Here is a 23393-nt window from a genome sequence, read left to right on the forward strand (position 1 = left end):
CCCATGCGCTCTCCCCATGTACTCCCAGTGCCTGACATGTAGTGGAGATCCTCAATAAATACTTGTTGAATGAGCGAATGAAAGTGAGAAATATATATTTTGAAGTTGAAAGAGAGATATGTCACGGACTGCAAGTGCTCTCGATAGGGATCCATTTCTGATCCCATGCTTTCTCAAGCCTCAGCATTCAGAATATATCGAGATGTATTTTATAAACCTATTTCATAATCGTTTTTGTTTTCCAATTTTTGTCTAATAGTATTACGACACTTTTGCTTTCTACTGTATTTTCCTGGCAAATATACAGAGAAAATTTCTCTATATTCCGAATTAAATGAGTTTCTTTTGGCAAACCTATAAACGCAGTCAGCATTTATTTATAACATTTCTGTTGGTAAAATGTGCTCTAAGTTGAAAACAACACCCTTACAAACTGCTTTAGTTTCGTGAGTTTCTATGTTCAGTCTGTGCTTTACTCTCAGACAATTGTTTATGGATTGTAAGTACTTTTTTCAGTGCTCATTAGTGGAATGCTTTATCTTCCCCAGTGTATTTAAGCTCCCCTGAAGGCAGGGATTATGTTTTTCTACTTTTGTTCACCTCTTCATGGTGCTTAGTACTGCATTGAACTCAGTAACTACTTGTTGAATGAAGGATTTTACCTAAGTGCAAAATACTACATAAGGTGATAAGCCCAGAAGACAATGGATTTTTTTTTTCTGCAAAGAGGAAACATCAGCCATTCAATGCACTCTTCAGTATTTAGGGCCACCTGCACTTGAGAGTCACGTTAGATACCACGTTTTATTTAGGCTTGTTAATCATTCTTCCCTGTCAAATTTTCACATGAGGTTTTTAAAAAAAAATAGCAACAATACAGGACAGTAAGTCATAATTATAAAAACGTCAGCAGCATAGGTTTAAAATGTTTCGTTCTTCATTAACTATACGTTCCCTCTTCCCCTTGAATACCTCACCAGGGAGCATCATGAACTATTACGTAAAGAATTTTAATTTGATTTCAGGAGTTAGGAAGTAAGATGTTTGTACTTGTTTACTTCAGGACCTTTTCCAAATTTGGGACTAACATGTCAAAAGAGAAATGAGGAGGGAAATTTTTCATTTTTGATTAAGGAACAACAAGGAAATTTAGACTCTGTCTCATCGTAAACTGCTCCCTTCCTTCTGTGACAGTGCGTTAAAAACACCTGGATTTATTTCTTAACCTGAGTGATAGTTACATGGGCATTCAGTGGGTATTTATTATTTAACTGCACATATGTACTTTGTACAGCCTTCTGTGTATATGATGTATTTACACTCAACGAAAAGATGACCTTAAAGAAGAATCTGGTCCAAAGAGGGAAACATCAATATTTCACATCGATTCAGAATCAAGAACCAAGTATGAACCATTCCTTCTTTTTGTTAATTAGCATTCAGAAAGGAATAATGTTAACATTTGAATAGAGTGTTTAGGAAATAGTCACATTTGCATCTGAAAAGAGGTGTCCCTTGGAAAATAAAATTGGTGCTTTCAGAATTAAAAAACAGAAACCAAACGAAATAAAAAGTTTTGCCTACCTAAAAATATTTCTTTAAAGATTGTTTCAAGGTCCACCTGAAGACTTTTGTCACATGGTTCAGCACTCCTCTGGAATCTCTGAGGTGTTACAGAATCAAAGCTGAGAGCACTCCAAAAAGTGAGACATGTAAGCTGAGAAACCCTATTCACAGTGCCTAATAGTACAAGCTGATATTTATCAGGGAAGAGATACCTTTAAAGTTTATTCACTTTCTATGATTTTTACCCTCTGTGCATATGTGTGTACAATACAATTGTGGGTTTTGATGTAAATTTTTTTCTCATCAACATGATTGTAAATTTCTTGAGGACAGGGATAATCTGCTGTCTTTCATGCTCCCTGAGTGTCCTAGCTCTGTGATAGTCACCTAATACCTCCGCTTGATTTGCAAATGCATTCATGTCATATTCTGATACCTTGTGACTCCTTTGTCTCCGCCATTTTATACTCAAAAGAATTTTTGCTGGAGAATATAAGGATCACAGTCTCCTGTCCTGTAATGCATATGCTCTGGAGGCATTATAACCATTAATTGTAAGTTTTAGGGGTTTTGTACAGTGAAAATAATTGAAATATAAATGTGAAGCATGCTGTGATCTGGAAATCTTTTAAAATAGTATTAACTCCATAAATCAATTTTGAAGATTTTCAGATATCCAGGTTGAGTTTTTGCTACTCTGACCGTAAGTTTTAAAAAAAACTCACTCAACTTACTAGAACTATTGGCTTATGCCTTTTTAAACTTCTATTACTTAAAGTGGAAATTGATTTACTATATACAATCTTTCTGTGAATTGAAAATCTAATATGTTAAAATTTAATCCTCTGTGACATTTTGCAGTGTTACAAATTACTTCTAGCACCTGTATTACAATACATCTCTAACTTTTAGATGTCATCATTCAACTTTAGCCAAGTGTTAGTTTTTCATGAGGATTGAACATGTGTGAATTATTTTTGTTTTACAATTTTAAGTTCTCGCCCATAGCAGACCCATACACTCATAAGTAAAACTTTCTTGAATTCATTAGTTCTCTTCATGAAAGACCTACCTTTTAAGCTTTGTTATGCATAATAGAACAAGTATTTGTAATGACCAAATATTTATTTTTAGTAATAAGTAAGGTGTGAAAGAACACCACACCGGAACTCAGGCGAGGTGGGTTCCAGTCCCAGTTCTGCAACTTACTAGCTGTGTGGTCATTTAATCCTATATATATATCAGCGGTCCCCAACCTTTATGGCACCAGGGACCAGTTTCGTGGAAGACAATTTTTCCACGAATGGGGTAGGAGGGGTGCTTCAGGCGGTAACGCGAGCGATGGGGAGCGACGGGGAGCGGCAGATGAAGCTTCACTTGCTCGCCCGCCACTCACCTCCTGCTGTGTGGCCCGGTTCCTAACAGGCCGCGGACCGGTACCAGTCTACAGCCTGGGTGTTGGGGACCCCTGTTATATATCTTTGTTTACTCTTTTGAAAAATGAGAGGTTGGGGACAAGTGATTTCTAATGTTTCTGAGACAGGGAGGAAGAGGACAGACATATACATCCCAATTGCTATATATTTAGATTGTTCCTTATTTTGGACCATCCACAGAGAGTAAGCTTTACCGTGTGCCCTTGGAGCAACAAATCTTAACCACTGAACATCTCGTTAAATTATTAAACAAAATTTGTTTTCATCCTCTTTTTTCATTCATTTATTTAGAAATATTTATCACAAATCAGATACATTCCAGATAGTGTTTTAGGAGCTGCATATATGGCAGTGAATAAGATAATGTCTTTAATCTCATGGAGTTTACATTCTAGTAGGGAGTAGCCAAATAAATAAATGCATAAGAAAATACCAGGTGGTAAAAAGTGCTGTTTAAAAAATGGAGTTGGGTGATATGATAGAGAATATAACTGTGTTGGTTGATCAGAAAATGTCTCTCTCAAAGGAGAGGACATTTGTTCTGATATGCAAATGCCAAGAAGAACCGAGCCATGCAAAGATCAAAGGAAGCATTCCAGGCAGAGAAACAGAAAGTACAAGGCATAAAAGCAGGCATGAGCTTGGACTGTTGGAGGAACAGAAAGAATGCAGGGTGCTGGAGCATAGTGGGGTCAGAGCCAGGGGCCACATCAGGGAGGGGATTGTAGGTTAGGGTGAGGAGTCTGGAATTCTTTCTAGATAAACTGGGCAGCCATTGGAGAGGTTTTAGCTGAAGAGTGACATTATCTGATTTATGTTTTAAAACGGACACCACACCACTGTCACTTGGATTGATGGTGGTCAAAAGTGGCAGCTGACAGACTAGCTAGGAGAATTTTGTAGTGCTCCAGATAAAGGTGGGTTAAACAGTGTTGATAGTAGTGGAAGTAGAGATAAATGGACAAAGTTGGGATATATTGCTATTTCGGAGGTAAAGTCTACAGAAGTTGCAGAGGGATTGGATTTAGAGTATGAGGGACAGGGATGAATCAAAGATAACTCCTAGGTGTTTGGCATGAACAAGTTTAGTGGAGTTATTATAAACTTAAACAGTTTTACAGAAAATAGAACCCATTGAACATTAAACTCTATAGGATTTCATTTCTTTTTCCATCTCTTAGTATAGTCTCATATGATTTTACTTAATTGTAATAAGCGAAGCAGGAAGTTTGAACAGTTTGATGTTATTTTCAACTTAACGTTATTTTCAGCATGACTATATCATTCTCATACATTCCCCTGTTTTATAGATACATCTTGTTTTATTGCACTTCATTTTATTGAGCTTCACAGATTCTGCGTTATTTTTACAAATTGAAGGTTTGTGGCAACCCTGCATCAAGCAGTCTATCAGTGCTGATTTTCCAGCAGCATTTGCCCACTTCTTATCTCTGTGTCACATTTTGGTAATTCTCACAATGTTTCAAACTTCATTATTATTATATTTGTTATGATGATCTGAGATAAGTGATCTTTGATGTTACTATTGTAATTGTTTTGGGGTCCACGAACCGTGCCCATGTGAGATGACAAACCTAATTTATAAATGTTCTGTGTGTTCTGATTGCTCTACTGACTGGCTGTTCCCCCATCCCTCTCCTTCCTCTTGGGCCTTTCTATTCCCTGAGACAGAAAAATATTGAAATTGGGCCAATTAATAATCCTACATGGCCTCTAAGTGTTCAAATTAAAGGAAAAGTTGCACATTTCTCACATTAAATCAAAAGCTAGAAATGATTAAGCTTAGTGAGGAAGGCAGGTCGAAAGCTGAGATAGACCATAAGGTAGGCCTCTTCACGAATCAGTTAGCTAAGTTGTGAATGCAAAGGAAAGTTCTTGAAGGGAATTAAAAGTACTAACTTTGGTGAACATACAAAACAGGCTTTTTGCTGATGTGGAGAAAGTTGTAGTGGTCTGGGTAGAAGATCAAGCCAGCCACAACATTCCCTTAAGCCAAAGCTCAATCCAGAGCAAGGCCCTAACTCTCTACAATTCCACAAAGGCTGAGAGAGGTGAGGAAGCTGCAGAAGAAAAGTTTGAAGCTAGCAGAGGTTGGTTCATGAGGTTTAAGGGAAGGAGCCATCTCCATAACATAAAAGTGCAAGGTGAAGCAGTGAGTGCTGATATAGAAGCTGCAAGTTATCCAGATCTAGCTAAGATCATTAGTGAAGGTGGCTGCACTAAACAACAGATTTTCAATGTAGGCAAAACAGTCTAATATTGGAAGAAGATGCCATCTAGGACTTTCATAGCTACAGAGGAGAAGTCAATGCCTGGCTTGAAAGCTTCAAAGGACAGGTTGATTCTTAGGGGCTAGTGCAGCTGGTGACTTTAAGTTGAAGCCAGTGCTCACTTACCATTCTGAAAATCCTGGGGCCCTTAAGAATTCTACTAAATCAACCCAGTCTGTGCTCTATAAATGGAAGAACAAAGCCCAGATGACAGCACATATGTTTACAACATGGTTTACTAAATATTTTAGGCCCACTGCTGAGACCTACTGCTCAGAAAAAAAGATTGCTTTCAGAATATTACTGCTCATTGACAATGTATCCGGTCACCCAAGAGCTCTGATAGAGATGTGCAATGAGATTCATGCTGTTTTCATGCCTACTAACACAACACCCATTCTGCAGCTCATGGATCAAGGAGTCATTTCAACTTTCAAGTCTTATTATTTAATAAATACATGTCCTAAGGCTGTAGCTGCCATAGATAGTGATTCTTTTCATGGATCCAGGCAAAGTAAATTGAAAGCCTTCTGGGAAGGATTCACCATTCTAGATACAATTAAGAACATTTGTGATTTGTGGGAACAGGTCAAAACATCAACATTCACATGAGTTTGAAGGAAGTTGATTCTAATCGTCATGGATGACTTTGAGGGGTTCAAAACTTCAGGGGAGGAAGTAACTGCAGATGTGGTGGAAATAGCAAGATAACTAGAATTAGAAGTGGTGCTTTAAGATGTGAGTGAATTGCTGCAGTGTCATTATAAAACTTAAATGGATGAGGAGTTGCTTCTTATGGTTGAGCAAAGAAAGTGTTTTCTTAGGATTGAATCTACTCATGGTGAAGATGCTGTGAAGATTGCTGAAATGAAAGCAAAGGATTTAGAATATTACATAAACTTAGTTGACAAAGCAGCGGCAGGTCTTGAGAGGATTTGACTTCCAATTTGAAAGAGTTCTGTGGGTAAAATGCTATTAAACAGCATTGCATGCTAAAGAGACACCTTTCATGAAAGGAAGAGTCAATTGATGTGGCAAAATTCATTATTGTCTTATTTTAAGAAACTGCCACGGCCACCTCAAACTTCAGCAAACACCACCCTAATCAGTCAGCAGCATCAACATCAAGACAAGACCCTCCACCAGCAAAAAGATTATGACTGGCTAAAGGCTCAGATGATTGTTAGCATTTTTTAACAATAAAGTATTTTTCATTAAGGTATTTACATTGTTTTTTAAGACAATAATGGACTACAGTATAGTGTAAAAATAACTTTTATATGCACTGGAAAACCAAAAAAATTGTGTGACTCGCAATATTTGCTTTATTGTGGTAGTCTGGAACTGAACTCACAATATCTCTAAGGTATGCCTGTATTCCTGTTATCACCCTAACCTTAAAATATATATTTTTAAAAACACTGCCACTTTAAATCAGGGGCCCATTCCACACTACTTTTCCAGGTCTGCTTTTCATCTTTATCAAACATTTATTAAACACCTTTACTTACTAGGCAACTAACCACATTATTTTATTTTAAAACTTAAAAAAAAATACTGTGCAACTCTGGAGGAGGTTAGGTACGTAAGCACCTGAAAGCAATTGAGGAAATTTTGTCCTACTTAGTTGCAAATACAGTATTAAGCCACTTTATGACTAATGCTGTCATACACGATATGAATGATGGCTGTAGTTATCTTCATGTTTGGCTAGAACTATAGGGCTCTGTTGCACAAAACGAGTACACATACAGAGATGGTTCACACCCTTATGATAATCCTTTTTTCAGATTATGGTGGTGTTATGCTGGAACCTGTGTTTGGAAACAGTCATTCAATATCTGATAGCTACAGAAAACAAACTGATGTGCCTTCTGTTGCTATTATTTCTCAGCTGAAAATAGAATGCTACATTGTTTGAAGTTTGTTTTCTTTTTATTCAGAATGCCCATGAAATGCTTCTTCTGTTCTTCTTGCTTATTATTTCCTTTCTGAAGATCACTATTCCTGCTTTCATCCATTCTTCTCATTTACTTTGCAAAGATTCTATCTCATAGAAGACACTAATGACAAACTCCAAAAGGCTATCAGGCTCTTTATAGTAGTCTGTGATTTATAGTCATGAAAAAGATGGAATGCCAAATTCTAATGCTTCTGTTTAATCTGGAACTACAGTCAGCCCTCCATATCCACAGGTTCTTCATCCATGGATTCAACCAACTGCAGATTGAAAATAGTCAAAGAAAATTACAGAAAGTTCCCAAAAGCAAAACTTGAATTTGCCAAGCACTGGCAACTATTTACTTAGCATTTACATTGTATTTACAGCTATTCACACAGCATTTACATTGAATTAGGTATTATAAGTAATCTAGGGATGATTTGAAGTATACGGGAGGATGTGTATCGGTTATATGCAAATACTACATCATTTTATATAAAGACTTGAGCATCCACAGATTTTGGTATCCTTGGGGCTCCTGGAATCAATCCCCTATGAATGCAGAGGGATGTCTGTATACTTAAGTTGTAGAATGCTGGCAGGGTTATGTTTTCGTTCTTGTTCTTGTTGCATTTGGGCACGTGGGCTTCCCTGGTGGCACAGTGGTTGAGAGTCCGTCTGCCGATGCAGGGGACACGGGTTTGTGCCCTGGTCTGGGAAGATCCCACATGCCGCGGAGAGGCTGGGCCCATGAGCTATGGCCGCTGAGCCTGTGCGTCCGGAGCCTGTGCTCCGAAACGGGAGAGGCCACAAAAGTGAGAGGCCTGCGTACCGCAAAAAAAAAAAAAAAAAAAAATATATATATATATATACAAAAAACAAAAAATAAATATCTCTACAAAGCTTGTTATAAAAACAGCTGTGCTCTTCCCCCATTTGATCATGGTGTATGATCCTTTTAATGTGCTGTTAGATTCTGTTTGCTAGTATTTTGTTCAGGGTTTTTGCATCTATGTTCACGAGTGATATTGGTCTATAATTTTCTTTTTTTGTGATATCTTTCTGATTTTGGTATCAGGGTGATGGTGGCTTCATAGAATGAATTTGGGAGTGTTTCTCCCTCTGCAATTTTTTGGAAGAGTTTGAGAAGGATAGGTGTTGGCTCTTCTCTAAATGTTTGATAGAATTCGCCTGTGAAGCCACCTGGTTGTGGACTTTTGTTTGTTGGAAGATTTTTAATTCCGGTTTCAATTTCATTACTTGTGATAGATCTGTTTATATTTTCTAATTCTTCCTGGTTCAGTCTTGGAAATTTGTACATTTCCAAGAATTTGTCCATTTCTTCATGGTTGTCCATTTTATTGGCATATAGTTGTTTGTAGTAGTCTCTTATAATCCTTTGTATTTCTGCAGTGTCAGTGTGATTTCTCCTTTTTCATTTCTAATTTTATTGATTTGTGTCCTCTCCCTTTTTTTCTTGATGAGTCTGGCTAAGGGTTTTATCATTTTGTTTATCTTCTCAAAGAACCAGCTTTTAGTTTTATTGATCTTTGCTATTTTCTTCATTTCTCTTTCATTTATTTCTGCTCTGATCTTTATGATTTCCTTCCTTCTACTGACTTTGGGTTTTCTTTGTTCTTCTTTCTCTAGTTGTTTTAAGTGTAGGGTTAAATTGTTTATTTGAGATTTTTCTTGTTTCTTGAGGTGAGGTTGTATTGCTATAAACTTCCCACTTAGAACTGCTTTTGCTGTGTCCTATAGGTTTTCGTTGTCATTTGTTTCTATGTATTTTTTAAATTCTTCTTTGATTTCTTCAGTGATCTCTTGGTTATTTAGTAGCACACTGTTTAGCCTCCATGTATCTGTGTTTTTACAGTTTTTTTTCCTGTAATTGATTTCTATTCTCATAGCGTTGTGGTCAGAAAAGATGCTTGATATGATTTCAATTTTCTTAAATTTTCCAAAGCTTGATTTGTGACCTAAGATGTAATCTATCCTGAAGAATGTTCCATGTGCACTTGAGAAGAAAGTGTATTCTGCCACTTTTGGGTGGAATGTTCTATAAATATCAATTAGATCTATCTGGTCTGTTGTGTCATTTAAAGCTTGTGTTTCCTTATTTATTTTCTGTTTAGATGATCTGTCCATTGGTAAAGTGAGGTGTAAAAGTCCCCTACTATTGTGTTACTGTCAATTTTTCCTTTCATGGTTGTTAGCATTTGCCTTATGTATTGAGGTGCTCCTATGTTGGGTTCATAAACCTTTATAATTTTTATATCTTTTGCTTGGATTGATCCTTTGATCATTATGTAGTGTCGCTCCTTATCTCTTATAACAGCCTTTATTTTAAAGTCTATTTTATCTGTTATGAGTATTGCTACTCCAGCTTTCTTTTCATTTCCATTTGCATGGAATATCTTTTTCCATCCCTTCACTTTCAGTCTGTATGTGTCCCTAGGTCTGAAGTGGGTCTCTTGTAGACAGCATATATATGGCTCTTGTTTTTATATCCATTCAGCCAGTCTGTGTCTTTTGGTTGGGGCATTTAGTCCATTTACGTTCAAGGTTATTATTGTATGTATGTTCCTATTACCATTTTCTTAATTGTTTTGGGTTTGTTTTTGTGGGTCTTTTTCTTCTCTTGCATTTCCCTCTTAGAGAAGTTTCTTTAGCTCTCGTTGTAAAGGTGGTTTGGTGGTGCTGAATTCTCTTAGCTTTTGCTTGTCTGAAAAGCTTTTGACTTCTCCATCAAATCTGAATGAGATCCTTGCTGGGTAGAGTCATCTTGGTTGTAGGTTTTTCTCTTTCATCACTTTAAGTATGTCCTGCCAGTCCCTTCTGGCCTACAGAGTTTCTGCTGAAAAATCAGCTGATAACCTTATGAGGATTCTTTTGTATGTTATTTTTTGTTTTTCCCTTGCTGCTTTTAATATTTTTCCTTTGAATTTAATTTTTGTTAGTTTGATTAATATGTTTTGGTGTGTTTTTCCTAAGGTTTATCCTGTATGGGACTCTCTGTGCTTCCTGGACTTGGGTGACTATTTCCTTGTGAAACTGGGAAGTATTCAACTATAACCTCTTCAAATATTTTCTCAGACCCTTTCTTTTTCTCTTATTCTGGGACCCCTATAATTCAAATATTGGTGTGTTTAGTGTTGTTCCAGAAGTCTCTGAGACTGTCTTCAATACTTTTCATTCTTTTTTCTTTACTCTGCTCCTTGGCAGTTATTTCCACCATTTTGTCTTCCAGCTCACTTATTCATTCTTCTGCCTCAGTTATTCTGTTATTGATTCCTTCTAGTGTATTTTTCATTTCAGTTATTGTGTTGTTCATCTCTGTTTATTTGTTCTTTAGTTCTTCTAGATCTTTGTTAAACATTTCTTGTATTTTCTCAATCAATGCCTCCATTCTATTTCTGAGATTCTGGATCATCTTTACTATCATTACTCTGAATTCTTTTTCAGGTCGATTGCCTATTTCCTCTTCATTTATTTGGTCTTGTAGGATTTTACCTTGCTCCTTCATCTGTGACATATTTTTTGCCATCCCCCCCCCTTTTTTTTTAATGAGTGGGATTGTGCTCCTGTTTTACTGGTTGTTTGGCCTGAGGCTTCTAACCCTGGGGTTTGCAGGCTATTGGGTGGATCTGGGTCTTGGTGCTGAGATGAGGAACTCCATGAGGCCTCACTCTGATGAATATTCATTTCCTGGAGTCTGAAGTTCTCTGTTAGTCCAGTGGTTCGGAATCACAGCTCCCACTGCAGGAGTTTTGGCCAACCCCAGGCTCATAAACCAAGATCCCACAAGCTGCCTTGGGCAGCAAAAACAAAATAACCCAACAATAACAAAGTAAAAAGTAAAATTAGACTAGAAAACCAAGAGATATGTTAGGAAGAATATAAAAATAAAAATATAGATGAATGAACAACTGGAAGGTGCATCAATACCCCAATAGTAAAAAGGAGGAGGAGAGAAAAGAAAATAAAAGAAAAGAAAAAGGGGGGGAAAAGACCTTGTCTATGGAGGGCAGGGCCTAAGCAAGGGCAAGGTTTGGGTGGTGGGCAGGGCCAATGCTCAGGATGCACAGGGATGGAAAAGGCTCTGTGGGCTGTGGGGGGGTGGGGCTTAGGCTCAAGGTACAGAAAAAGTAGGAATGGCTAGGCAACAGATGGCAAGGGCAGATTTTTCAGATCAGAAAGATGGTGGACTTCTTTTTTTCTTTTTCTTTTCACCACCACTTTCTTTTTTTCTTACATCTTTATTGGAGTATAATTACTTTACAATGGTCTGTTAGTTTCTGCTTTATAGCAAAGTGAATCAGTTATACATATGTTCCCATATCTCTTCCCTCTTGCGTCTCCCTCCCTCCCTCCAACCCTCCCAATCCCACCCCTCTAGCTGGTCACAAAGCACTGAGCTGATCTCCCTGTGCTATGCGGCCACTTCCCACTAGCTATCTATTTTGCGTTTGGTAGTGTATATATGTCCATGACAATCTCTCGCTTTCTCACAGCTTACCCTTCCCCCTCCCCATATCCTCAAGTCCATTCTCTAGTAGGTCTGTGTCTTTATTCCTGTCTTACCCCTAGGTTCTTCATGACATTTTGTTTTCTTAAATTCCATATATATGTGGTAGCATATGGTATTTGTCGTTCTCTTTCTGACTTACTTCACTCTGTATGACAGACTCTAGGTCTATCCACCTCATTACAAATAGCTCAATTTCTTTTCTTTTTATGGCTGAGTAATATTCCATTGTATATATTTGCGACATCTTCTTTATCCATTCATCCAATGATGGACACTTAGGTTGTTTCCATCTCCAGTCTATTGTAAATAGAGCTGCAATGAGCATTTTGGTACATGACTCTTTTTGAATTATGGTTTTCTCAGGGTATATGCCCAGTAGTGGGATTGCTGGGTCATATGGTAGTTCTATTTGTAGTTTTTTAAGGAACTTCCATACTGTTCTCCATAGTGGCTGTACCAATTCACATTCCCACAAGCAGTGCAAGAGTGTTCCCTTTTCTCCACACCCTCTCCAGCATTTATTGTTTCTAGATTTTTTGATGATGGCCATTCTGACCAGTGTGAGATGATATCTCATTGTAGTTTTGATTTGCATTTCTCTAATGATTAATGATGTTGAGCATTCTTTCATGTGTTTGTTGGCAGTCTGTATATCTTCTTTGGAGAAATGTCTATTTAGGTCTTCTGCCCACTTTTGGATTGGGTTGTTTATTTTTTTGTTATTGAGCTGCATGAGCTGCTTATAAGTTTTTGAGATTAACCCTTTGTCAGTTGCTTCATTTGCAAATATTTTCTCCCATTCTGAGGGTTGTCTTTTGGTCTTGTTTATGGTTTCCTTTGCTGTGCAAAAGCTTTGAAGTTTCATTAGGTCCCATTTGTTTATTTTTGTTTTTATTTCCATTTCCCTACGAGGTGGGTCAAAAAGGATCTTGCTGTGATGTATGTCATAGAGTGTTCTGCCTATGTTTTCCTCTAAGAGTTTGATCGTTTCTGGCCTTGCATTTAGGTCTTTAATCCATTTTGAGCTTATTTTTGTGTATGGTGTTAGGGAGTGATCTAATCACATACTTTTACATGTACCTGTCCAGTTTTCCCAGCACCACTTATTGAAGAGGCTGTCCTTTCTCCACTGTACACTCCTGGTACCTTTATCAAAGATAAGGTGACCATATGTGCATGGGTTTATCTCTGGGCTTTCTATCCTGTTCCATTGATCTATCTTTCTGTTTTTGTGCCAGTACCATAATGTCTAGATTACTGTAGCTTTGTAGTATAGTCTGAAGTCCGGGAGGCTGATTCCTCCAGCTCCGTCTTTCGTTCTCAAGATTGCTTTGGCTATTCGGGGTCTTTTGTGTTTCCATTCAAATTGTGAAAATTTTTGTTCTAGTTCTGTGAAAAATGCCATTGGTAGTTTGATAGGGATTGCATTGAATCTGTAGATTGCTTTAGGTAGTAGACTCATTTTCAAAATGTTGACTCTTCCAATCCAAGAACATGGTATATATCTCCATCTATTTGTATCATCTTTAATTTCTTTCATCAGTGTCTTATAATTTTCTGCATACAGGTCTTTTGTCTCCTTAGGTAGGTTTATTCCTAGATATTTTATTCTTTATGTTGCAATGGTAAATGGGAGTGTTTCCTTGATTTCACTTTCAGATTTTTCATCATTAGTGTATAGGAATGCCAGAGATTTCTGTGCATTAATTTTGTATCCTGCTACTCTACCAAATTCATTGATTAGCTCTAGTAGTTTTCTCTGGTAGCATCTTTAGGATTCTCTATGTATAGTATCATGTCATCTGCAGACAGTGACAGCTTTACTTCTTCTTTTCCGATTTGGTTTCCTCTTATTTCCTTTTCTTCTCTGATTGCTGTGGCTAAAACTTCCAAAACTATGTTGAATAAGAGTGGTGAGAGTGGGCCACCTTGTCTTGTTCCTGATCTTAGTGGAAATGCTTTCAGTTTTTCACCATTGAGGGCGATGCTGGCTGTGGATTTGTCATATATGGCCTTTATTATGTTGAGGAAAGTTCCCTCTATGCCTACTTTCTCCAGGGTTTTTATCATAAATGGGTGTTGAATTTTGTCAAAAGCTTTCTCTGCATCTATTGAGATGATCGTATGGTTTTTCTCCTTCAATTTGTTACTATGGTGTATCACGTTGATTGATTTGCGTATATTGAAGAATCCTTGCATTCCTGGAATAAACCCCACTTGATCATGGTGTATGATCCTTTCAATGTGCTGTTGGATTCTGTTTGCTAGTATTTTGTTGAGGATTTTTCCATCTATCATCATCAGTGATATTAGCCTGTAGTTTTCTTTCTTTGTGACATCCTTGTCTGGTTTTGGTATCAAGGTGATGGTGGCCTCGTAGAATGAGTTTGGGAGTGTTCCTCCCTTGCTATATTTTGGAAGAGTTTGAGAAGGATAGGTGTTAGCTCTTCTCTAAATGTTTGATAGAATTTGCCTGTGAAGCCATCTGGTCCTGGGCTTTTGTTTGTTGGAAGATTTTTAATCACAGTTTCAATTTCAGTGCTTGTGATTGGTCTGTTCATATTTTCTATTTCTTCCTGATTCAGTCTTGGCAGGTTGTGCATTTCTAAGAACTTGTCCATTTCTCCCATGTTGTCCATTTTATTGGCATAGAGTTGCTTGTAGTAATCTCTCATGATCTTTTGTATTTCTGCAGTGTCAGTTGTTACTTCTCCTTTTTCATTTCTAATTCTACTCATTTGAGTCTTCTCCCTTTTTTTCTTGATGAGTCTGGCTAATGGTTTATCAATTTTGTTTATCTTCTCAAAGAACCAGCTTTTAGTTTTATTGATCTTTGCTATCATTTCCTTCATTTCTTTTTCATTTATTTCTGATCTGATCTTTATGTTTTCTTTCCTTCTGCTATCTTTGGGGTTTTTTGTTCTTCTTTCTCTAATTGCTTTAGGTGCAAGGTTAGATTGTTTATTCGAGATGTTTCCTGTTTCTTAAGGTAGGATTGTAGTGCTATAAACTTCCCTCTTAGAACTGCTTTTGCTGCATCCCATAGGTTTTAGGTCATCGTGTCTCCATTGTCATTTGTTTCTAGGTATTTTTTTATTTCCTCTTTGATTTCTTCAGTGATCGCTTCGTTATTAAGTAGTGTATTGTTTAGCCTCCATGTGTTTGTATTTTTTACACATCTTTTCCTGTAATTGATATCTAGTCTCGTAGCATTGTGGTCGGAAAAGATTCTTGATACAATTTCAATTTTCTTAAATTTACCAAGGCTTGATTTGTGACCCAAGATATGATCTCTCCTGGAGAATATTCCATGAGCACTTGAGAAAAATGTGTATTCTGTTGTTTTTGGATGGAATGGCCTATAAATATCAATTAAGTCCATCTTTTTAAATGTATACTTTAAAGCTTGTGTTTCCTTGTTTATTTTCATTTTTGATGATCTGTCCATTGGTGAAAGTGGGGTCTTAAAGTCCCCTAGTATGAATGTGTTACTGTCGATTTCCCCTTTTATGGCTGTTAGTATTTGCCTTATGTATGAATGTGCTCCTATGTTGGGTGCATAAATATTTACAATTGTTATATCTTCTTCTTGGATCGATCCCTTGATCATTATGTAGTGTCCTTCTTTGTCTCTTCTAATATACTTTATTTTAAAGTCTATTTTGTCTGATGTGAGAATTGCTACTCCAGCTTTCTTTTGGTTTGCATTTACATGGAATATCTTTTTCCATCCCCTTACTTTCAGTCTGTATGTGTCTCTAGGTCTGAAGTGGGTCTCTTGTAGACAGCATATATATGGGTCTTGTTTTTCTATCCATTCAGCCAGTCTGTGTCTTTTGGTGGGAGCATTTAGTCCATTTACATTTAAGGTAATTATCGATATGTATGTTTCTATACCCATTTTCTTAATTGTTTTGGGTTCGTTATTGTAGGTCTTTTCCTTCTCTTGTGTTTCTTGCCTAGAGAAGTTCCTTTAGCATTTGTTGTAAAGCTGGTTTGGTGGTGCTGAACTCTCTCAGCTTTTGCTTCTCTGTAAAGGTTTTAATTTCTCCATCAAACCTGAATGAGATCCTTGATGGGTAGAATAATCTCAGTTGCAGGTTTTTCTCCTTCATCCCTTTAAATATGTCCTGCCAGTCCCTTCTGGCTTGCAGAGTTTCTGCTGAAATATCAGCTTTTAACCTTATGGGGATTCCCTTGTGTGTTATTTATTGTTTTTCCCTTGCTGCTTTTAATATGTTTTCTTTGTATTTAATTTTTGACAGTTTGATTAATATGTGTCTTGCTGTATTTCTCCTTGGATTTATCCTGTATGGGACTCTCTGTGCTTCCTGGACTTGACTGACTATTTCCTTTCCCATATTAGGGATGTTTTTTTTTGTTTTGTTTTGTTTTTTTGTTTTTGTGTTACGCGGGCCTCTCACTGTTGCGGCCTCTCCCGCTGTGGAGCACAGGCTCTGGACGCACAGGCCCAGCGGCCACGGCTCACAGGCCCAGCTGCTCCGCGGCACGTGGGATCCTCCCAGACCAGGGCACGAACCCGCGCCCCCTGCATCGGCAGGCGGACTCTCAACCACTGCGCCACCAGGGAAGCCCATGGGATGTTTTCAACTATAATCTCTTCAAATGTTTTCTCAGTCCCTTTCTTTTTCTCTTCGTCTTCTGGAAGCCCTATAATTCAAATGTTGGTGCGTTTAATGTTGTCCCAGAGGTTTCTGAGACTGTCCTCAGTTCTTTTCATTCTTTTTTCTTTATTCTGCTCTGCAGTAGTTATTTCCACTATTTTATCTTCCAGGTCACTTATCCGTTCTTCTGCCTCAGTTATTCTGCTATTGATCCCATCTAGAGTATTTTTAATTTCATTTATTGTGTTGTTCATTGTTGCTTTTTTCATCTTTAGTTCTTCTAGGTCCTTGTTAAATGTTTCTTGCATTTTGTCTATTCTATTTCCAAGATTTTGGATCATCTTTACTATCATTATTCTGAATTCTTTTTCAGGTAGACTGCCTATTTCCTCTTCATTTGTTAGGTCTGGTGGGTTTTTGTCTTGCTCCTTCATCTGCTGTGTGTTTTTCAATCTTCTCATTTTGCTTATCTTACTGTGTTTGGGGTCTCCTTTTTGCAGGCTGTAGATTTGTAGTTCCCCTTGTTTTTGGTGTCTGTCCCCAGTGGCTAAGGTTGGTTCAGTGGGTTGTGTAGGCTTCCTGGTGGAGGGGACTAGTGCCTGTGTTCTGGTGGATGAGGCTGGATCTTGTCTTTCCAGTGGGCAGGTCCACGTCTGGTGGTGTGTTTTGGGGTGTCTGTGGACTTATTATTATTTTAGGCAGCCTGTCTACTAATGGGTGGGGTTCTGTTCCTATCTTGCTAGTTGTTTGGCATAGGGTGGCCAGCACTGTAGCTTGCTGGTTGTTGAGTGAAGCTGGGTGCTGGTGGTGAGATGGAGATCTCTGGGAGATTTTTGCCATTTGATATTATGTGGAGTAAGAATTAGTAAAAGAAGAAAGAAAGAAAGAAAGGAAGGAAGGAAGGAAGGAGGGAAGGAGAGAGGGAGGGAAGGAGGGAGGGAAGAAGGAGCGAAGGTAGGAAAGAAAGAAAGAAAGAAGATCAAGTAAAATAAAATAAAATAAGATAAAATAAAATAAAGTTATTAAAATAAAAAATAATTACTAAGAAAAAAAGTTTTTAAAAAAGGATGGATAGAACCCTAGGACAAATGGTGAAAGCAAAGCTATACAGACAAAATCTCACACAGAAGCAAACACATACACACTCACAAAAAGAGGAAAAGGGGATAAAATCATAAATCTTGCTCTCAAAATCCACCGCCTCAATTTTTATTCTTTTTTATGCCCGAGTAATATTCCATTGTGTGTGTGTGTGTGTGTGTGTGTGTGTGTGTGTGTATATATACACACACACATATATATGTATATACACACACACGTACATATATATATATATACACACACACATACACACACACACACACACCCAACTTCTTCTTTATCCATTTGTCTGTTGATGAACACTTAGGTTGCTTCCATATGATGACTATTGTAATTAGTTCTGCCATGAACACTGGTGTGTGTGTTATCTTTTCAGTTTAGTATTTTCATTTACTTCAGATATGTACCAAGGAGTGGAATTGCTGGATCATATGGTAGTTTTTTGAAGAACCTCCATAATGTTCTCCAAGGTGACTGTACCAATTTACATTCCCACCAACAGTGTATTAGGGTTCCATTTTCTCCACATCCTCACCAACATTTACTATTCATTGTCTTTTTGAGGATAGCCATTCTGACAGCTGTGAAGTGATATCTCATTAGGGATTTGAATTTCTCTAAGGATTAGTGATGTTGAGCGTCTTTTCATGTGTCTGTTGGCCATCTGTATGTTTTCTTTGGAAAAATGTCTATTCAGGTCTTCTGCCCATTTTTTACTTGGGTTGTTTCCTTTTTTGATATTGAGGAAGAGCTCTTTATATATTTTAGATATTAGTCCCTTATCAGACATATCATTTGCAAATGTATTCTCCCATTCAGTAGGTTGTCTTTTCATTTTGTCAGTAGTTTCCTTTGCTGTGCAAAAGCTTTTAGGTTTAATTAGGTACCATTTGTTTATTTTTGCTTTTGTTTCCCTACCCTGAGGAGACAGGTCCAAAAAAAATATTGCTAAGACTTAGAGTGTACTGCCTGTTTTCTTCTAGGAATTTTATGGTTTCCAGTCATAAATTTAGATCTTTAATCCGTTTTGAGTTTATTTTTATATATGGTGTGAGAAAATGTTCTAATTTCTTTCTTTTACATGTAGCTGTCCAGTTTTCCCAACACCACTTATTGAAGAGATTGCCTTTTCCCCATTGTATATTTTGGCCTCCTTTGTCATAGATTAGTTGACCATATGTGTATAGATTTATTTCTGGGCTCTCTATTCTGTTCCATTGATCTATGTGTCTGTTTTTGTACCAGTACCATACTGTCTTGATTACTGTAGCTATGTAGTATAGTCTGAAGTGCAGGAGCCTGATTCCTCCAGCTCCGTTTTTCTTTCTCAAGATTGCTTTGGCTATTCAGGGTCTTTTGTGTTTCCATACAAATTGTAAAAGAACCCACAAACCAAGGCGTCAAAAGCATGTGAAGCAATGGCGCCAAAAATACCATAAAATATTAGTTATAACTGTAATAAATTATATGCAGGATCAGTATGTTGAAAACTACAAAAGACTGATGAAATGCAGTCCTAAAGAAGTGGATAAATATGCTATGTTCATGGATTGGAAGACTCAATATTTTTCATATGCCATACTCCCTAATCCTGTGATTCAATGCAATCCCAGTCAAAATCCTAGCAGGATGTTTTATAGATACCAACTTGTCAGTTTCTTATAAAATTAAGTATACACTTACCATAAAACCCAGCAATCCCACTCCTAGGTATTTAGCCACAAGAATAAAGACTTAAGAAAGCACACTTAAAAAAATGCAAATCAAAACTACAATGAGATATCATCTCACACTGGTCAGAATGGCCATCATCAAAAAAACTAGAAACAGTAAATGCTAGAGGGGGTGTGGAGAAAAGGGAACACTCTTGCACTGTTGGTGGGAATGTAAATTGATAAAGCCACTATGGAGAACAGTATGGAGGTTCCTTAAAAAACTAAAACTAGAACTACCATACGACCCAGCAATCCCACTACTGGGCATATATCCTGAGAAAACCATAATTCAAAAAGAGTCATGTACCATAATGTTCATTGCAGCTCTATTTACAATAGCCAGGACATGGAAGCAACCTAAGTGTCCATCATCAGATGAATGGATAAAGAAGATATGGCACATATATACAATGGAATATTACCTAGCCATAAAAAGGAATGAAATTGAGATATTTGTAGTGAGGTGGATGGACCTAGAGTCTGTCATACAGAGTGAAGTAAGTCAGAAAGAGAAAAACAAATACCGTATGCTAACACATATATATGGAATCTAAGGGAAAAAAAAGGTCATGAAGAACCTAGGTGTAAGACGGGAATAAAGACACAGACCTACTAGAGAATGGACTTGAGGATATGGGGAAGGGTAAGCTGTGACAAAGTGAGAGATTGTCATGGACATATATACACTACCAAACGTAAAATAGATAGCTAGTGGGAAGCAGCTGCATAGCACAGGGAGATCAGCTCGGTGCTTTGTGACCACCTAGAGGGGTGGGATAGGGAGGGTGGGAGGGAGAGGCAAGAGGGAAGAGATATGGGAGTATATGTATATGTATAACTGATTCACTTTGTTATAAAGCAGAAACTAACACACCATTGTAAAGCAAGTATACTCCAATAAAGATGTTTTTAAAAAAAAAGAAAGCACACAAAAATTTGTATGTGAATGTTCATAGCAGTTTATTTTTCATGATCACCCCCAACTGGAAACAACCCAAATATCCTTCAGTTGCTAAGTAAAGAAACAAAAAACTTTGCTTCATCTATACAGTGGAATACACTTCAGCAATAAAAGATAATTAACTACTGATACAAGCAGCAGCATGCATACATTATGCTAAGCCAAAGAACCTAGACTGAAAGTCTACATATTGTTTAATTCCACTTATATGAATCCTGGAAAAGGAAAACAACAGATACAGAGAACAAATCAGTGGTTGCCAGGGGCTGGGGTTGGGAAGAAGAGTTGACTACAGACGAGTAACATAAGGCTAAATTGTGGTGATGGTTACATAGCTACATGTGTATTTAGAACCATACATAAATGTTCAATAAAAAATGAATTTTACTGTATGTAAACTCTACCTCAATAAAGAAGTATGAAAGAAATGGAACTAAAAATAACCTATGATTATTTGACATTTTAGCCTCCCTCTTCTGCTCCCAGGAAGTGAACTGTAAAAGCCTTCCAGCCCCCAAAGAAGGGCATACTATTCTCCTAAGATTCACTTCCTATATACTTCAAAGGGTAGACCTGCGGAATATGAAGGAAATAGATAAGAGAATTGTTACCATAGGACTTCCAGAGGAACTTACCTCACTGCTAAGGGAGGGAAAGTATCGTCACAATCATGTTTAGAAGGAGTCAATGATTGCTATAGGGCAGTGATTACCACATGTTCTTATTCTTACTTTCTTTGAATGGAAGTTTTTATTGCACTTTATTTTGTCCTTACCCCACCATTTTGTATTGCCTGTTTTGGGTGTAGGGTATGGAGAGGAAGGTAACATGTCATTTACACGAAGCTGAATCTATAGCCTATCTAAAACACTGCATGGTCTGTTTACTACAAGTTAATCTCTTATTTGTTTTGGTTGCTGTCTTTCATAAGAAAAAGTTATCAGGTTATCATTTGTTGTCTGCTCATTTTAAAGATTGTGGAACTAAAATGTTGCTTGGGGACTTCTGCTTCTGGTAATTGCAGATTTGGTAATTGCACTGAGGATAACCACAAAAAAAGAACTAATCTTTACTGAAATCTTCAGTATATCAGAGAATAAACAAGGTAGTGAAGAAACATTGGACTTGGATCAAAGAAGATGGGAATCCAGAAATGTGAGCTATCCTTTTGGAACTGCTCTTCCCCTTGGATGTTGTCAATTCTATAAGACATGGCAAAGATACAAAGCAGAAATGTTGAAAGACTCTTGAGTCTAGAGGGGCAAAAGAGTTCATGATCTGCTAAGAGGCAGGAGGCCTGGGTAATCCCATATGTTTTGGATTGGAGCCCTGAAGGATCTGCCATAGAAGTAAGGTAACCTTGAAGTAGGTTAACCTTTACAGGGATTGCAGCTTCAATCCAGCTTCAAATCATATTCATCTCTGAATTTGTAGTATAGTGATTCTATATTGTTATTTCCCACAGGTGCTTGGCAAAAAGCTAATGTAAATTTTATCTGGAGGATGGTAACATTATCTTAAATTTCAAATTATTTCTATAAACAAATTTTAATTAGAATGTTTAATATACAATAAAATCGCACCAAGAGACAAAACAATATGAACAAGAACCAGCAGAGAAAATAATCAATAGCAACATATGCATGGGGGATCCTGAAATATGAAGTATCACACACAAATTTTAAAATAATTATGTTTACCATGCTCAAGGGGCTATAAGACTAGATTGAAGTTTTTGGCAGGATACTAAAAAGTATTTTAAAAAAGACATGAGGGATTTGAAAAACAACAAAATGGATATTTTAGAATTGGAAAATTATGATAACTGAAATTAAAAATTTGGTGGACGTGTGGTTTTTTTTTAACATCTTTATTGGAGTATAATTGCTTTACAATGGTGTGTTAGTTTCTGCTTTATAACAAAGTGAATCAGTTATACATATACATATGTACCCATATCCCATATATGTTCCCAGTTATACATATACATATGTTCCCTCTTTCGTCTCCCTCCCTCTCACCCTCCCTGTCCCACCCCTCTAGGTGGTCACAAAGCACCGAGCTGATCTCCCTGTGCTATGCGGCTGCTTCCCACTAGCTGTTTTACGTTTGGTAGTGTGTATATGTCCCTGCCACTCTCTCACTTTGTCCCAGCTTACCCTTCCCCTTCCCCATATCCTCAAGTTGGTGGAAGTGTTTTAACATCAGATAAAACCTAGCCAAAGTGTAATTTGATGAACTGAAAGATAGGTCAGAAGAAAATTGCCCTAATAAAGCATATACAAACGGTGAAAAATAAAGAAATGAAGCTGGAACTATAGAGAATGCATGGAGAAGTTCTAACATATGCATAGCTGCAATTTCAGAATGAGAGGGAAGAGAGAATGGGGCAAAAGTGGTATTTGTAGAGATAAAGTAAAGGCTTTCTTTCAACAAATAATGCAGAAACAACTGGATAGCAATTTTGAAATAAAAATTAAATTTTATTCTTACTTTTCACATTCATTTACACTCTTTCACAAAGAGTGTAAATGTACATATGAAAGGCAAGATAATAAAAACTTCCAGAAGATAATATAAGAGAATATTTTTATGATGTTACAGTAGAGAAATATTTCTTATACATGATAATGTACTAAAAGGAAAAAAATTGATAACATAAAATTCAGAGCATCTATTTAGCAAACCATTCAGAAAGGGAAGAATGAAGCCATGGAACATATTTGCAAAATATCTATTTGACAAAGGGCTCATATCCAGAATGCCTAGGAATCTATAAAATAATAGGCATGAACATGCTGTTCCAAAAGGAGAACATCCAATAAATGTATGAAAAATTGTTCAACCTCCTTAGTTATGAGGGAGTAAATCAAAACCACAATGTGATAACATGATTGATCCAATAAAATGGTTAATACCAAGTGTTAGCAAGGATGTGGGTTAACCAAAACTCTGAGACAGTGCTAAGGGGAATATATATTGGTACACTATCTGCAAAACTACTTGAATCTATCCACTAATTTAAAAATATCTGTATCCTATGATCCAGCAAAGGTATATTTCTAGTAGATATGTGTGCATATGTGCATGAAGAAACATGTACAAGACTATTTATATCAGCATTATCTAACTAGGCAAATTGGAAACAATTCATATGTCCATTAATCATAGACTAAACAAATAGTAGTAGTTAATAGTAGAATAAACAAATCATGGCATAATCAT

This window comes from Phocoena sinus, chromosome X (assembly GCF_008692025.1).
Source record: "Phocoena sinus isolate mPhoSin1 chromosome X, mPhoSin1.pri, whole genome shotgun sequence".
In the NCBI taxonomy this organism is placed as follows: domain Eukaryota; kingdom Metazoa; phylum Chordata; class Mammalia; order Artiodactyla; family Phocoenidae; genus Phocoena; species Phocoena sinus.